An 8,449-nucleotide genomic window follows, 5' to 3' on the forward strand; every position below is an offset into this window, starting at 1 on the left:
CCATCCGAACGGTGAGTTGATTTTAATATAGATGCGCACCCACATGGACATCCAATCACAATGCTGTTACGGTGTTGCACAGATTTATATTTTTTTCTCTTTTGAAAATAATAGCCTATAAAAGATACTTTGTTCAGTATCACAATAGTGATTTCAGATGTTGATATATTCCTTTGGTAAGGTCATGCTCCACTTTAGAATGTGTGTGTGTGTATGTGTGTGTGTGTGTGTGTGTGTGTGTGTGTGTGTGTGTGTGTGTGTGTGTGTGTGTGTGTGTGGTGCACATGTTGTTTTCTAAGTCTTCAGATGCTTAAAGTCAAAGAGAGATGATGTGTATCTGTTACAGGAAATATTCGCTTCTTTTTCAAAAGATTTAGAATTGTTTCATCAAATAGCTTGTAACTGAAAGAATGAATCACGGTAACAATATGTTCTCATAACATGAACTATTCAATCATTGGCACATCTCGAAATAAATATCCACACATCCATACATGATGATATCTTAAATGCTTCAGATGCAGAAGCATATCAACTTATTTTATTGGTGCAAAAGTTTGTTCTTATTGTTTTAAGCTCAACTTTGTGAATCAGTGCGTTGGCATGGCTGTACATCCAGAGCGGTTCATCACGCAGTATGGATTAAATATCCCATAATCGGTTGTCATGGTTGTAGGATCAGAATCAGACATGTTTTTTTGTGCTGGCGGTACCTTCGGTGTGCTTTCAGTTATTCTGATGACATGTGTTTCTGTGTTTGGCCACGTTTCCATCAGATCGGGATAAAACATACCTGATCTGTCAGCGAGCAGGTCGATCCCTGAGTTCTTCATTTGCATATATTTACAGACTAGACGGAATACCAATAGATGAAGATTACGTTTGTCGCATTGAGTGGTACTTGTTTGTTTACCTTGACAGATGCAGATGTAGCTATAGGACTGATACCAGAGGGATTCACCTGGTGAAATAAAGCAAACTGAATAAGAATAAGATTCATGCTTATCTTGCAACAAAACATACACTGGGGAACTTTGCAGGGCTTTTGGAACAAGATGCTCAAATACAATATAAAAGAGTATAGAGACATTTTATGGGGCTTACACTCTCTGTAACAACAAGCCAGTCAAGAAAACTTTGCAAAAAAAACAAACACATTATGGACTGAGAGGCGTCCACAGCGGTTCAACACTGAACCACTGTTGGATTAAAATGGCAACAGGAATCTGAAAATGGACCCAGCGGACCGTGAACTTCTTTTACACAGAAGAGCCAAAACGGTCAAGGTAGCACACAAAGTACGTACAGCAGCTTTACAGCCATGAAACAGTTTACAAATGAGAGCGGATGAACCTTGTCCAACATGAGAATATCGGTAGGTCGGTTTGCAATTTCTTACCTTGACCTAGGTTAACGTAGATATACATAGTATTGGATTATAAGGCAATAGGAAAAGAATAGATTGCATGACCCTTTAGCTTTTCTGCAGGAACAAAAGGCTTGAAGGATCTCAGGCCTCAGTGCTCATGAATCCTCTTTATCATGATTCATGGTTTCATGAGGACAGCAGCTAATACGCATATAAAGCCAGATGCACCCATAAGCTGTTTCAACATTATTTATTTATGAATGAATGTTCTCCAACTGCAGGAATATGTCCCTGGGCTCAGGAAATGGCCTAATGTATTTGTAAAGCTTGGTCTGGGATTCTTTATTACCTGTCAAATCTCCAAAAGTAACACTTTATCATGTGATTTTATTCCTTTTTCTATTCACGATACAGAGAATCGTGGTGGATGACAGTTTAGCCTGTGGAGGCAGTAAGATCCACATAAATGTTCTTATTGTTATTACCTGCAGTTGCTGCATTATAAAAAAACAGAAATGAAAATGTGACGGTGCTTCTGTCAAGAGCACGGATGTTTTTTTATCGCATGCGAGAAAGGGGTTAGGGAAAGTGTGTCCGTGAGTCTGGGAAAGGAGATTAAGAAACAGGGAGTTCCTTCAATTAAAGTGTAGCGCTAAAACACAACGACCCCGATGTAAAGGCTGCCACTCCACCCACACGTTTACACCATAAACGTAGTGCGCTGACGGGGTTTGTGTCATTATGATCCTGCAGCACCTATTTCTGTCCACTGGGAGAGAAGTGATGGCTGACGGATCATAACATTTAAAGCTGCTTCACTTTACATCACAATCTCTGGTGAATTCTGTTTGTTGGTTTAGTGCGAACAAACTACGAGATGTGCTTTCTGTGCTGTTATGAAGGTTCCATGCTTTCTTGAAACCTCTCAATGAAAACATGGTGGGAAAAACTCACAGGGACTGCCTCGGTGTCTTTTTTTGCCCTCTATATACCATTTCCCCGGTGAGAGATAGCTTTTAAGAAATGAGGCGTGAACCACAGATTGTATTTCAGCCATATCGCAATGAGTCAAATTTCCCAGTCACCTAATAGCCTTGTGTCATGTTCATGACAAGTTTCAGAAAAAGCCATCCTCTCTGCTCCGCTAATTAACAGCGAGAAGAGGCCCTATCACATTCCCCAGACTCTCCCTTTCACCAATGAGAATAACAATGAGCGCGGCAGAATGAATTATGGATCGTCTTATACTCTGAAGAATCATAGGAGCACTTTAGCACACAGAACATTTTGGTGGCCATTTATAGGCACGTTTTTTAAGCTGTTTCCAGCACCCACAGAAACTGACTAATGAGTGTACTCACAGCGCTGTAATGAGTCAGCCAAGCGTTGGCTTTAACCAGAGCAGCCCCCTGAACCGGTGCCCTGCTGTGTGTGTGTGTGTGTGTGTGTGTGTGTGTGTGTGTGTGTGTGTGTGTGTGTGTGTGTGTGTGTAGCATCAAGCTCTCTCCCTCAATTCCCACCAGTCTCTGGCTGGCCTTCCAAACAGCCTTTCTCCAGTGATAAGCACCGCCTTTGCTTTATTAATTCTGCTATTTAAAATGCAAGTAAGAGCCGTTATTTAACCTTTGTACTAACGAGAAATTCCTGAGACATATCGCAGAACCTAAGATGAAATTGCATGATTAAACGATACATGGTTCTGTTTAAAACAAACATTTCAAGACTCTCAATGGATGACATGAAACGGAATTTCATAGTCATTTTATTTATTTTTTTATTTAGGATGTGGAAAACGTTCATCCCTGGTGTTAAGTAAAGCACTACAGATTCCTGACCTCAATAGAAAGGCTTTTATCTTCTCTACAGAGCTGGAGTGTCCTAAAGAGTTCATTTAGCTGTTGCTCTAACAGATGAGATGAAGCCCTCAAGAGCTGGAGAACATTCACCGGTCAGCTCCTCACGAAGACAGAAATGTCAGCCGTGACTTTGAGGCAAGCTGTATAAGTCAACCTCCATAATTATGATGTAAGGAAACCCATTAATGAATAAAATATCAAACTGTGCCTGTAGTATGTGCATTTTAAAACCCTGTGACGACTCACGAGGATCTGAGAACTCTTATTTTCATGCATTTTTAATTGGTGGTAAAATGAAGGGGAGAGGAAAGAAAACAGACCAGAATGAACTCCACAAAAAGTCTTTACGTGTAACGCAGAGGCAATTTACTGCAATTTAGTGTGGCAGGAATCCAGCAGCCTCCTCGGGCGCCTCTTTTATTTTCATAGAAGATGCAGTGACAGTAATGAATCATAGTTAAGAAAATAGCGCTGTGTAAGCTTGCAGTTTATTAAACAGTCAGCAGCTTATTGCTTTTGATCCTTTGGAGAGTCATTGTAATAGATTATAGTCCACCACGTTGACAGTTCTCCGGCCGATCCTTCCACGTTTTAGACTTCATATTTCTTAAGCTCGGAGAAAAAAAAACAACAACAAGCAAACAGACCTGAGGAGCCATCCTTTGGAATGTGAAAGCACTGACCTTGACTCATGTTATCCTCCTGTTTTGGGTTTCTGTGGCTGAAGGCAGGAATTTAATCAGTGCTTTCCTTTGTCAGTGAAACAGGTTCACTGTGACATTCTGGTGAAGGACGAGATATTATTGGAGGCAGTTATCAGGTCCTACACAGAAGCAGAAACCTCTCAGTTTCACTCAACTGCGTCGTTTATCATCAGATGATTAAGACTTATATCTGGTGCTCTTAATTCTACTCAACGTCTGCCATTAAGGGGCGGAGCAGAGAGTCGGGATGGGGTTGTGTTGTAGATTTAGTGTGCACCGTCGGTATTACATTACATTACATTACATTACAGTCATTTAGCAGATGCTTTTATCCAAAGCGACTTACAGTCAGTAGTATGTTACATATCATTCACCCATTCACACACTGATGACAGGCTACCATGCAAGGTGCCACCATCAGACTCTAACTAACATTCATTCACATCCAGTCCACACCGATGGCAAGCCTTCAGGAGCAACTTGGGGTTAAGTGTCTTGCCCAAGGACACATCGACTGCCGAAGCCGGGTATCGAACCACCGACCCTCTGATTGGAGAACTACCTTGCTCTCCATTGGTGACATTTGTGACACTGACAGCACACGTTGAGTCCCGGAAATACTGATGGTGACGAACAGATATGTTGTTAGGCAGAGCGTGTTAACGTATACGATTTTAAATTTCAATGAGGTTGTGAATTGTTCTTGGTTATCCCATGCAAGTACTTGTTTGAGCAATTGGAGCAACATGTCTCGCAAATGTCTTTATAGGCTCCAACATGCAATGTAACCCAAACTATAGGTTTGTTGTTGAATTTGCTAGTAGCAACTTGCCAAGTTAGCTCTTTCTGCAGAAAAAGGTGGTTTATGCTTGAGATTTTATGATTATTGTTCTCTTTCTAAACTTCATGAGCTCTAACTTTAAACTTGTTGTGTCTGTGTTTGTTGACTAATCCTCTGTAATAATGATAACCTTATTCTTTTTTATTATTTACTTTGATTACATTTTTATTTTTCCAGGATAGTCCCATGGAGATATGAAAATCTATTTTCCAAAGGAGTCCTGACCTAGCCTGCAGCACACAAGGTCAGATACAAGAATAAATAACAAACTTGAAAACAAACATCAAAAAGAAAAATTCCAAAGAAAAAACTGCAAATTGCATGAACCAATGTATCAGCAGTGTGTACCATGCCCATAGATTAATCTAGTTTAAGATAAATATATATAACTCACTGATGATTAACAGAATAGAAGATTGCAGCTACTGAGTTGCAGGTGTCAGTAGAGAACATATGAGACAGTTTGTGTAATATGGTCGTATAGAGAAAAGTTCTACAGTTGGATAAGGAGGACAAACCAACTTTTTTTATACAGACTGCAATTATGTGTGCGGAAACCGGAACAAATCGTAACACAGCAGGTTATACTGAATCTAACATTTAAAAATAAATCTCAATCAATTGCAAAATTTAAAAGACAGCAATAACAGAAAACTAACTTCATCCTGACATGTCTATCATACATTTTGTTCCTTCAGACCTAAAGCAGCTCCTACTTTGGGATTGATCTACAGTTCTGCAAACAAATATCACACCAACAAAAACAGTCCTAATCTCCAAAGAAGTGGAAGCCAGAAGCTAAATCTGGAAGAAGAGTTCGGTGTATCAGCAGTCTATTGATGTTCATATCTGTAGGGCTCTTGGCTGTCAGCACTGACTGTCAGCTTCTACCATGAACCTCTTGGAAGATATTGATAGCTCCAGATCGTAGTTAGACGTTGGCAATATTTGGTTCTCCACAGAATGAAAATGATAAACGCCAGGTTGGGCCCAAAACCAACATAATTCATAAGAAAACAAAAAAGCAAACATGACCTAAATAATTTGAATGATTGATTTTCTTTAATATATTTAATAAGATTCTGAGAAAGATATCTAAAGCAATGCAGCACCTTATACAACACTGAAGTAGCTGTCTGCAGTGGTACCACTACTCACACAAATAGTTTGATACTCCATTGAGCAACTAAACTTTAATCTTACTCTATTTTTCTATTTTGTGAAAAGTTAATCAGCATTTTCTCAGAATCTAAGTCCTATGACTACATTAAGAGGAAAACCAAAAGTAGCCACAGATGCTCGCTACAATCAGTGCAAATGTAAAGTTAAAAGGAAAACAAGCTTATGCCTCTACACCTTCATCAATGTTGGACAGAGGGAACTAACCAAATGAAGCGCAGCTGGGTTTATGTTATGCAAGTACACATGGGAAATGCAGTGTGTAGTTCCCAAGCTCTTGCATCAGATCTTGGAGGAAGAACTTCATTTCCCATGTGCACTTGCATAACATTGTGCAGGTGAACTCTAATTGTTCCCATTATAAGGTCTGGGTTTCCCTTTTGTCAAACATTTGTCCTGATGAAGTTCTAGACGCTGCATACTTTTAAAAAATGCTTGCAGAGGCTTCTCTCTGCAGAGCTGTATCAAAATCATCAGATTCTGTCATGTGTGAAATAGTTCAGGATTAATGTTGCTGCCACCAGCTGCCCGTCATCCATCCTCAAACGCAGTGGAGGACATAATGCTTCACAGGCTGCAGGGTGCGAACACACAGAGCTGCATGTTGAACAATGATGTCCACGCATTACATAACATACCAGGTGCTACTCCCTCCGCTCCTCTCCCTTCGGTGTGCTCAGCATGAATTTTTTCCTCTGGTGATGTTCACAGCGGGGGATAGTGTGGCTGAGCCGGCCCATGCTGGTCAAAGCTTTTCCTCTAATACTAATACAGGGGGGGGCTTTGATGCTGATACTGTAATGACTGTGAAGGAAAGTCTGCAGTCAGTAGCTGCTGGTGGTGTGTGTGTGTATATACCTGTGTATCTGTGTATATATATATATATATACACAGATACACAGGTATCATACTTGCCTTTCTATCTTAGTCTGCATGGTTCAGTGCTGCTTTTCAAATGTAAGTGGCACATTCTGTAGTGAAAACAATGAAACAGGGTTGTTGACAAAAATCTTTAGCATAATAAGCATAAAAAAATAGGCAGCATTTCTTCCGACAGTTATCTTAAAGGGCTAGTGTAGTATTTAGGGAGATCTGTTGGCAAATGTAATATAATATTAATAAGTATGTTTTCTTTGGGGTATAATCACAGAGAAATAAAGATTGATGTGTTTGTATCCACATAAGGAGCTGACCTCTTTACGGAGTCCGCCATGTTTCTACCGTAGCCTAGAACAGACAAACCAAACACTGGATCTGTAGAGAGCCTTCAGCGCTTTCATGTCAGCCACCCGACTTCACTCATGATAGAAGTCTCAGTTGGTTGGAATCTGTAACTTCACCTCTAGATGCCGCCAAATCTTAAACACTAGTCTTTTGAAATGATTCAAATATAAGCAAGCTGACAAAACATCTAAGTGGTGCATCTTTCCAGCAAGAGCGAATACACATATTTGATTATCTAATATGAACAAAACTCCCACAATAAAATTAAAAATACTGTCAGTCACATCTACACATACTGTTCTGCACAGGGCCTGTTAGATTCCCTGATATGCATCACATCACACGGAGGGGCGGTGTGTATTGTCACACTGCGCCTGCAAACTGATTAGAAAGTTAAAAAAAAGAAGAATTCAAACCCACCTGACATGCAATAAAAGTGGCTTTAATCAGTGTCATCCCATCCTGAGACCCCTCTGCCAGGTATTATCAAGCCCACAGAACACAGCCAGACAGTCAATCCCACGCCTGCTGTGCTCAGCATAGGGAGATGTGAGCGCAATCTAAAAGCTGTTCCACTAACTGAGACAGAGCATCCATTGAGCCCTGTTCCTGGGAGCATATCATTTCCCATTTCAGCATATTGGCCTGTTGTGTAATTAATCCTAATTTCGGGGCAGGAGGTGGCGTGGGAGGGTGTTATATATACGGAGATGGGTCTGCTGTCAGGTCGGACCTGCAGACTTTTAATAAAGAAGAGAAGAGGGGAGTGAACACAATCGGTCGTCGTCAAGGAACGCAGAGGGGGAATGATTCACGGTGTCTTTTGGGATCTTAATGTATTCAAAAGTGGGAATAAGTTAGTTTAAGATATTATGCTTGGTGACTATTCTGATATACCTCCATAGGCAAGAATTATAAAACCCCTATTTAGTCTTTTTCAGTCTAGTTTATTGCGTCATAAATCACTTCTGGTTTTAATGTATTTCCCCAAAGAAAACAGAGAACTATATTTGAATCAGAGGTGTTTACTCACTTCTCGCCACCACAGCAAAGGTGGCTTATAGCAATATGTTCATAGTCATATATAACCTCAAAGACTGATGCTGAGATGACAGGAGCATGGTGTTTAAGGAGAAACATTACTGCCATGCTGCTTTAATCAGGTTTGTATAGATCTTAAATAGAAAATGTAAAAAAAAAAAAATGGTTCATTCTTCCTATTACGGCATTTTATACCTCACCACTCAGATGAGAAAAAAATCACATGGAGGTCAGT

The sequence above is a fragment of the Anoplopoma fimbria genome, chromosome 11, assembly GCF_027596085.1.
Source record: "Anoplopoma fimbria isolate UVic2021 breed Golden Eagle Sablefish chromosome 11, Afim_UVic_2022, whole genome shotgun sequence".
Classification (NCBI taxonomy): Eukaryota; Metazoa; Chordata; class Actinopteri; order Perciformes; family Anoplopomatidae; genus Anoplopoma; species Anoplopoma fimbria.